A 9,871-nucleotide genomic window follows, 5' to 3' on the forward strand; every position below is an offset into this window, starting at 1 on the left:
GAGCAGAAGAGCCTTACCCGTGACACCACCGACGAGGAGCTGCAGCGCATCGCCACTAGGGCGGAAGAGGTTGCGGCCGCAGCTGCCGCGGGCGCGTTCGGGTTCACTATGGAGGAGGCGGAGGCTGCAGAGGCGGCAAACCTCGCCGAGCGCGCGGCGTTCATTGGCGAGGAAGAGCCTGCCGGTTCTGAAGCTGAGCCGAGCGAGGCCGGCGAAGAAGAGCCCGAGCCTTCAGAAGGCTTGCCGCAGGCGGAGCCCCCAGCCCCGCCAAGAAGGCGTCTTCGCAGGGCCGCGGACGTAGCGGGGCGGCAGTCGGGTCAACAGCCGCCAAGCCGTGCGACGCGCTCTACCGCGGCAAGCAATGTTGCCGCGGGAGTGCCCCACGCAGCAGCGACAACTGGAGCGGGATCTTCCCGGGCCACCGCCACCGCCCCCGCCAAGCGGGCAAGGGATGCTACTCCTCCGCCTCGCCGCACCAGAAGGGAGCCGGACTTTGATCTTTCCGCGCTCAGCTCCGACGAGGAGGAAGAAGAGTAAGTTTCCTTGGTGCTCTTGTAGTTCTTCAATCTTGCTGTTTTTATCTTGTATCTGACTTGCTTCAATCTGGACTCCTTTCTTTTCAGGACGCTGGCCCAGAGAGCGGCGAAGAGGGCCAAGGCTGCGGTGATTGTCATCGAAGATGACCCCACTGTGTCAGCAGGGGGTGGGCCCGAGACCACCTTGACGGACCCGGCAATCACTCCTCAAAACAGCCCCCAGCGCAGCCCCCAGCGTAAGTTCATAGTTAGCTTTCCGCTGTCAGGCGCGCATAAGTGCTTTTTCCTTTGTTGATATCTTGCTTGTTGATTTGTGTAGGAGCAGAGCAGCCATATTAGGAGCGCCCAGAAGCTGGTCCCGAAGTGCCATCTGCTTCGACTACGCCGCTAAGGGAGGAGTTTCCGGTAAGGGAGCGCTCTCCGGCAAGGGAGAACTCTCCGGCAAGGGGCAGCACCGTCGATCCTACGGCGGCCGAGACCGCAACTGCAGATCTTGGCACAGGTAATTCACTTGCCCAAAAACTTTCCCTTGGGTTCTTCTTCTTCTGATTTTCTTCTCTTGGATTTTTGATTGATTTTTCTCCCTTCTTCGTTCTTCAGACCCATCTGCTGCTGAGCCAATGGAGACAGAGGGCGCCGGCGAGGAAGGGGCCGGTGCTGATGAGACCGCCGGCGAGGAGGCCGCCAAGGCTGCCGCCGCAGAAGCCGGCGAGGGGTCGGGCGATCGCACTGACGACCCTGAGGCCGCAGGAGCGCTAGGCGCTGCGCCGAGCGTCGATCCCTCTGCCGCTTCTGCGGAGCCGGGCTCCGAGGAGCCCTAGCCCGGCGCCTACTTGAAGGCCGGTGACGATATCTTCATCAAGCTACCCTGGGCATCGAGCTCCAAGGCGCCGGTCGAGGGGGAAACTTTCGATGAGGAGGTGCTCGCCTCTGCTGGACTGTCGTTGGTCGACGCGCCCAGCAGCAGCAGTGGCGAGCCTGAGGAGGAGCAGCTGCTGCGGAAGTTGCTGTCACTCTACCGCGCACGGCAAGCCAAGCTGGCTTCCTGGGAAGCGCTTGTCGCGAAGGCGGGAGTTGACATGGAGAAGCGCGCGGAGGAGCTCCGGGGCCACAATCAAGAAGCTCTCCGGTCCCTGGCACAGTAGCGGGAGCGACTCGACGAGGAGCGCACGGCCTTCCTTCTCGAGAAGGCCGAAGCTGAGGAGGAACAAAGGCTGGCCGCCGAGAAGTAGTCCGCGCGAGAAGGCGAATTGGTGCAGTGGAAGGCCAACCTCGACAGCTACGAGGAGGAGCTCGCCGAGCGCGAGCAAGCACTTGGCGAGGCGCTCAAGGAGGCAAAGGACGCTGCCGCAATCACAGAGGCTGCCAAGAAAGAGCTGGAGGAGAAGGTGGCGCAGCTGGAGGCCAACATCGGGAAGAGCGGCGAGGAGCTTGCCGCGCTCAAGCGTGAGCGTGAGAAGGATGCTGCCACCCACGGTGAGCTGCAAGGTCTTCTCGCTGAGAGGGGCAAGGAGCTCAGCGCCGCCAAGGATTCCAATGCGGACCTAGAGTTGAAGTTGGCCACGCTGATGCAGACGCTGGAGGCCGCCAAGGAGCGGGAGAAGACCTTGTCAGAGAAGGTCAAAGCTGACAAGGCGCTGCTGGAGAGCATCACAGTTACCCAGAACTCGTTCAGAGATACTCTGGAGCACTGGACCGAGGGTCTGGTGAATATTGCCGCAGTCATCGACGAGGAGCTAGCGCAGCTGGGGATGGAGGACTTTGGGTATCCCTCCGACGAGAATCTCCAACCCAGCGCCAAGCTCAGCCTGTTCTTCAAGGGCGTGGCGACGGCACTCCAGCGGCTCCGGGAGAGGATCCCAAAGCAGCTGGCCGATGAGTCGCGTAAAATCTGCGCCGGGGTTCTTCAGAAGGTGCTGATGAAGGTGGCCTTCCGCAATCCAGGCCTCAGCTTCACCAACGTCCTCAAGTCCTTGCCGCCTGACGCCGATCTGGATGCGCTCAAGGCCCTTGTCGCACCCATTGTGGACAAGGTGAGCGAGATCAAGAGGGTTGAGGGCGATCGCGTAGACTAGGCCGCCCGTTTTCTCTTTTCCCTTGTCGCTGCTAATCACGTTATGAAAACAGTCTGTTAGAGCTGCGACAAGTTATCTTGTAATATAGCTTTATTTCTGTTATCAATTGCTATGTTATTTCCTCTACTAGATTCCTTCCTTTGTATGTTTTTACCCTACGCTTCTAGGGAACTTGTCGGCGCAGGCACCCGAGCCGCGAGCACTGAGTGCGGAACTTCAGCAGCCTGCTGGCGGCGCTGCTTCCGACAAGAAACCTTCTCGCGACTAGATGCAGCACACTTAAGTTGTTGAGCGGACTCGAAACAAAGTAAGGGCGCAACTAGCCACGAGTTGGTTCCTCCGCGCACAGGTTTTCCATACAAAGCAGGGTCGTTCGAGGAAGATAACTCAAAAATTTAAAAACTGATTGCTCAAACTTTGGCAACTTAGCTTTTCTGTCGTTTGCTTCCCGGCAAAGCAAAACTTTGCTTGAACGACGCCTGGTCCATACCACAATCTTCTCCTTCCCCCCCGGCAAACTTGTGTGCGAGGGAACCTTCTTTTCCTTTGTTGAAAAGAATAAAGAAGAGAAAAATAATGATATGGAGCCCTTCGGTTCGTTATTGCTTACCGGATGTAGGTGCTGCACAAAAGTGTCAGATAACGCATGCAAGAAAGTAACTAACTAATGCATGAAATGGACAAGTTGTGCGGAGCACATGGGGTTCTATTTATGCACGGGATCTGCGCCCGACTTTGTACAAAGGATTACATGCAACAGCGGCAAGACTTGTACAAAAGGTGGTTGCCGGAACGGGCCCTACGGGAAAAACTTATGAAGATGTTCTATGTTCCAGGAGTTGCTCACCGGAATGCCATCTTCGGTCTCAAGGCGGACAGCGCCGGGTCTTGTGACTCGTTTCACCCGATAAGGGCCTTCCCACTTCAGCGTCAACTTGTTGGAATTCTTGGCGGACTGAACGCGCCGAAGAACAAGGTCGCCTTCCTCGAAGCTTCTGGCTTTAACTTTGCGGCTATGGTAGCGGCACAAAGCTTGCTGGTATCGAGCATCTCGTACAGCAGCCTGAAGATGATCTTCCTCAAGGAGCAACGCGTCGTCTTGTCACAGCTGTTCTTGCTCAAGCTCATCGTAAGCGAGCACTCGAGGCGATTCGTATACGAGTTCTGTGGGGAGAACTGCCTCTGCTCCATAGACTAGAGCGAAAGGCGTCTGGCCAGTGGCTCGATTTGGCGTCATTCTGATCGACCAAAGAACCACCGGCAGCTCCTCGATCCAGTTTCTTCCGCACTTGCACAGCCTGTTGAAAGTTCTGGTCTTGAGCCCGTGCAGCACTTCAGCATTTGCCCTCTCTGCTTGACCGTTGCTTCTTGGATGAGCAACAGAAGCGAAGCAGACCTTGGCGCCAAGGTCTTGGACGTACTGCATGAAGGTGCGGCTCGTGAATTGCGTGCCGTTGTCGGTGATGATCCTGTTAGGGATCCCGAAACGACAAACAATTGACCTGAAGAACTTGACTGCTGACTGTGCTGTCACCTTCCTCACTGGCTGCACTTCCGGCCACTTTGTGAACTTGTCGATTGCGACGTACAAGTACTCAAAGCCCCCGACAGCTCGGGGGAAAGGGCCGAGGATATCGAGCCCCCAGACCGAAAATGGCCAGGATAAAGGGATCGTCTGGAGAGCTTGAGCTGGCTGGTGTATCTGTTTGGAGTGGAACTGGCACGCTTCACACTTGGTTACTTGTGCAGTTGCATCCTGGAGGGCTGTCGGCCAAAAGAAACCTTGCCGGAAAGCTTTGCCGGCAAGTGCTCTTGCACCAATGTGGTGGCCACATATGCCTCCATGTATCTCTGCTAACAACTTTTGTCCATCTTCCCGGCAAATACACTTCAATTTCACACCGTTGAATCTTCTTCTGTACAGTATGCTATCGACAAACTGGTACATACTTGACTGCCGGGCTACTTTTTCCGCTTCTTCTTGCTTTTCGGGAAGTTCTCCTGTCTGAAGGAAATGGAAAATCTGTTGTGCCCATGCTGGAGCTTGTGGCTCGACAACAAGGACTAAAGGCACATCTGCTGCTGCGGGAACATCCGCTTCCACGGCAAGGACTTGCGGCCCTGCCGGAGCTTGATGTTCCCCGGCAAGCTTGCCGGAGCAAAACTTGTCGGGAGCGTCTGCTTCAACGGAACAAACCATAAGGCTTGCCGGAGCAGATTGCCCCTCAGCAACCTTGGTGTTGATCTTGGGGAATTTCTTGGCGGCGGCTTCGAGGAGCTCTGCCGGAAAGTAGTCACCAGAAACCAACTTCCTCTTCTTGCTTTGTCCAGTTGATGGTGTTACGGATGGTTGAGTCAACTTGAGCACAAAGATCCCTGGTTCCACAGGTAACTTTAGTGCGGCGCATTTTGACAGGCCATCAGCAATGACATTCTGAGCTCTTGGGATATGCTCCATCTGTAGGCCGTCAAAGTGCTCTTCTAGCTTCCTCACTTCATCAACATATGCTTCCATCAATGGACTCTGGTAGTTCTTGTTCACTTGGCGGACGACAAGCTGTGAGTCACCCCTGACAATGAGCTTCTTGATCCCAAGGTCTGCTGCAATTCTGAGACCGGCAAGCAATCCTTCATATTCTGCAGTATTGTTGGTTGCTTGCTCCTTGGGAAAGTGCATCTGGACTACGTACTTGAGGTGCTCTCCGGTGGGCGCGACAAGCAGCACGCCCGCACCGGCGCCTTGTAGCGAGAAGGCACCATCAAAGTACATCAGCCACTCTTTGCTTGCCTCTTTGACGGGGATGCTCGTCTCTGGAATTTCTTCATCTGGTGTTGGCGTCCATTCTGCTATGAACTCTGCCAACGCCCTGCTTTGGATAGTTGAAGTGCTCTCAAACTTGAGGCCAAAGCTTGACAGTTCCAGCGCCCACTCGACAATCCTGCCTGTCGCTTCTGGATTTTGCAGTATCCTCTTCAGCGGAAAGCGAGTGACGACTGTGATCTCATGTGCTTGGAAGTAATGGCGCAGCTTTCTCGAGGCCATGAGGAGGCCAAAAAGCAACTTCTGCACACCAGAGTACCTTGATCTAGCCCCCCTGTAGAAGGGAACTGACAAAGTAAACTAGACGCTGCACCATTCTCTTCTGCATCTTATCATGCTCTTGCGCAGATCCATCTCTGTCGGGACCAGAGCTTGTCGGCGAAGCCCCCTGCTTGTCGCTGGATGCATCTGCCGTGGTTGCTGGCTCATCATCTGCCTCCCTCTCCGCCACTAACGCAGCACTAACCACTTGATTGGTTGCCGCTATATACAGCAGCAACTTCTCTTGCGGCTTAGGTGCGACAAGTATTGGAGTGGAGGACAGGTATCTCTTCAAGTTCTACAGCGCAGCCTCCGCCTCCGGAGTCCATTTCATTGGACCTGCCTTTTTCAAAATTTTGAAAAATGGCAAGGCGCGCTCAGCAGATCTAGAGATAAACCTGTTGAGAGCAGCCATGCAACCGGCAAGCCTTCGTACATCCTTGACGCGCTTTGGTGCTTCAATCTGCTCAATGGCCTTGATCTTGTCGGGATTGGCTTCAATTCCCCGCTAAGACATGAAGAACCCGAGAAGCTTGCCGGATGGGACTCCAAACACGCACTTCTCGGGGTTAAGCTTGAGGTTGATCCTGCGCAGATTTGCAAATGTCTCGTCTAAATCTTGAATCAGGGTCGCCCTGTTCTTGCTTTTGACCACTATGTCATCCATGTAGGCTTCCACATTTCTGTGCATCTGCGGCTCAAAAGCGTGGTGGACTACCCTTGCAAATGTTGAACCAGCATTCTTCAAACCGAAAGGCATCCGTATGAAGCAGTACGTGCCACACGGGGTGATAAATGCGGTTTTCTCTTCATCCTCTTCTTCCATGAAGATCTGATGGTATCCTGAGTATGCATCAAGAAATGAAAGCAAATCACATCCGGCTGTGGAGTCAACAATCTGGTCAATGCGCGGCAAGGGAAATGGGTCTTTGGGACAAGCTTTATTAACATCAGTGAAGTCAATACAAAGCCTCCATTTCCCGTTAGCCTTGCGCACGACAACAGGATTGGCCAACCATGTGGGATGGAGTACTCCTCTGACAAGGCCTGCTGCTTCCAACTTCTTGATTTCTTCTGCGATGAATTCTTGGTGCTCCACGGCCTGTTTCCTGACTTTCTGCTTGTCGGGCCGCGCATGAGGACAAACGGCAAGGTGGTGCTCAATTACTTTCCTGGGAACACCGGGGATATCAGACGGTTGCCACGCAAACACGTCGACATTCGCCCGCAGGAAAGCAACGAGCGCGCTTTCCTATTTGGGGTCAAGAGTGGCGCTGATGGTGAAGGTACCACCAGCACCGTCCTCCTTGGCGGACACCTTCTTGGTCTCAGGTGGAGCTGTCATTGCCTTCTTACACTTGCCGGTGGATCTCGATGGTGCGTCCTCGACGGTAGCGCAGCACTCCGAAGAGGTGCGCTTGCCGGAGTGGGCATCAGAACTCTTGCCGGACTTGGTCTTCTTCTTCCCCCCGGGAGCTTCAGCGGCAAGTGTCTTACGTTCTGCTGCGGCTGCCGCTTCCCGGTAGATCTTGTCGGCACAGATAAGAGCATCCTTCTTGTCGCCAGGGACAGAGATGACACTTATCGGGCCTGGCATTTTCAGTACGTTGTACGCATAGTGAGAGGCTGCCATGAACTTGGCGAGTACCGGACGGCCAAGGATTCCATTGTAAGGTAATGGAAAGTTAGCAACATCAAATGTGACCCTCTCAGTCCTGAAGTTCAGCTCGCTGCCAAATGTTACCGGCAACGTGATCTTTCCCTTCGGCTTGCTTCTTCCCGGGTTGATTCCTTGAAATGTACCGGTCTCTTCGAGCTCGCTGTCAAGGATCTGGAGTTTCTGGAGCACCGCGGAGGAGATCAGGTTCAAGCCGGCCCCGCCGTCAACTAGCATCTTAGTGACCTTGAGGTTGCGGATTGTTGGTGAAACCAACATCGGCAAGCACTCGACCGCAGTTATGCGATCAGGGTGGTCCTCAATATCAAAGATGATAGGCGTGCTGGACCATTTCAGAGGCTTGCGTGACTCGACGGGTGGTTCTGCTGCATTAACTTCCCGCACCCACTGCTTGAGTTGGCGGTGTGAGGTGTGCAGAGAAGCACCACCGTCAACGCACAGGACCTCTATGGCTTTCTGGAACTCCTGCTCATCAGTCTCCTCATCATCCATGTCTTCATCGTCGTCATCATCTTCATCCTTGTCGCGGCCGCGAGGAGGTCTGTCTCCCTGCCGCTGCTTGGCCTTGCTGCAGCATCCTCCTCGGCCGGGACGTTTCTTGCCGGATCCCCCAGCACCTTCCTGGGCCCTCTCCTTGTCGCGCCGCTCGTATTCAGCTTTCTGTTGCTCAACAAGCTGCTCGACTTTCTTACAGTTCTGGAGATCATGACCCTTGGTGCAGTGGATCTTGCAATACTGCTTGTTGGTGCCGTCCTGCTTGTCGGCGACCGCCACCTCCGCGGCAACCTCCTTGCCGGAGTCACCAGCTTTGGCTTCCTTGGCGCCACCACCGTTGCCGGACTGCTCAACAACTAGCACCTCTTTGCCTTTCCTCCTTCTGTTGTTCCGCCGCCGGTTTTTCCTTGCCGGGGCAGCATCTTCACTATCAGATCCTGCCGCTCATACATTCTCTCCGGGGAGTCTCCTCCCTTCCTCAGCACGTGCACACTTGTCGGCCAGTGCATATAACTCACTGACGTCCCTGATCTTGCACATCGCCATTTCCTTCCGCATCCTGCGGTTTTGCATGTTCTGATGGAACACGCTGATCACCGCGGCAGGGTGGACGTCTGGGATGTTGTGCTGCACACTGCTGAATCTCTGAATGTACTTGCGCAGGGGTTCTCCCTCCTTCTGGGCGAGCAGATGAAGATCACTCTCCTAGCCATGAGGCTTGTGTCCGCCTGTGAAGGCGCCGACAAACTGATGGCACAGATCAGCCCAAGAGGATATGGAGTTGTCCGGCAAGTGCATGAGCCAGGACCTGACGTTGGGCTTGAGTACCAGCGGGAAGTAGTTGGCAAGGATCTTGTCATCCTGTCCCCCAGCAGCCTGCACCGCAATGGTGTAAATGCTAAGGAACTCCGACGGATGCGTCTTGCCGTCGTACTTCTCCGGTACATCTGGCTTGAAGTTCTTCGTGCTGGGCCACTGGACTTGCCGCAGCTCACGGGTGAACGCAGGGCAACCTACCACATACGGCAGATCGCCTGGTTCCCCTGGCGCATACATGTCAACAGAGGGCCCAGCGTGCTTGTCGGATTGACGTCGCGCTTCTTTTCGGCGCTCGATGCGAGTTCGAGCGTCTTCTTGTTGTCGATCATGAAGAACTTGGCGCTGATCGCGACGAGCTCGTGGATCCGAAGATGCGGTGGAGTCGCTGTCGAGGTGGATCCGGCGAGTCAGTGATCTTGGCCTTCGGGGTGGTGATTGCATGGTAGTTGCACCTCCACCCATTTCGTCGCCACCGGCTCGCGCCCGGCAACCCTGCCGCGGCGGCGACGCGCTCGGCCGCCATGGAGTGTCGCTGTTGGCGTAGCCGATGAGACTCTGAATGGTGGCCCTCCATTCGTCGATCTTGTCCGACGTCGGAGGGTAATCTAGGAGAAGTTGAGCTCGCGCCAAAGCTTCTGCTGGAGTGGTGGGTGGCAGTGGCGGATGGCGCGAGGAGCGGGACGTGCTCGGACTTCTAACTATGTTAGAAGGAGCAGTATCCCGTCCAGGCGACCGTGCCCTGCTTCTGCCAGCACGCTGGAGTGCATGCCGGTCTTGAGCGCCCCGAGATCCACCAGCTTGGTCTTGGCCTATCATGCGTATGGCACTGCAAGTGCCATGACGCTATTGGTCTTGCGCCTCCTGAGAGTGGCGCGGAACATGTATAGTCGCCGAGGTTTGTGCAGCCTTGTCCTTGGACCTGGCAGCATCATGAGCTTCCTCGTCGACGTCCATTCTTCCGCCGGCGTCCATTCCACCACCCGTTTGCTCCAACGGTGGTGGAAGTGACGTGGACGGAGCGGCTGCCGCCGAAGTCTTCTTCTTCGGTGGCATGTTGATGAAGGGAATGAAGATCTAGCTCGTGTGAACGCCGGATCAGGTTCACACAATCTCAACGCCCCCCTACCTGGCGCGCCAAAGATGTCGGGGGAAACTGATCCACGAACATCTATGGGGCCGGCGGACC

The sequence above is a fragment of the Triticum aestivum genome, chromosome 1A (assembly GCF_018294505.1).
Source record: "Triticum aestivum cultivar Chinese Spring chromosome 1A, IWGSC CS RefSeq v2.1, whole genome shotgun sequence".
In the NCBI taxonomy this organism is placed as follows: Eukaryota; Viridiplantae; Streptophyta; class Magnoliopsida; order Poales; family Poaceae; genus Triticum; species Triticum aestivum.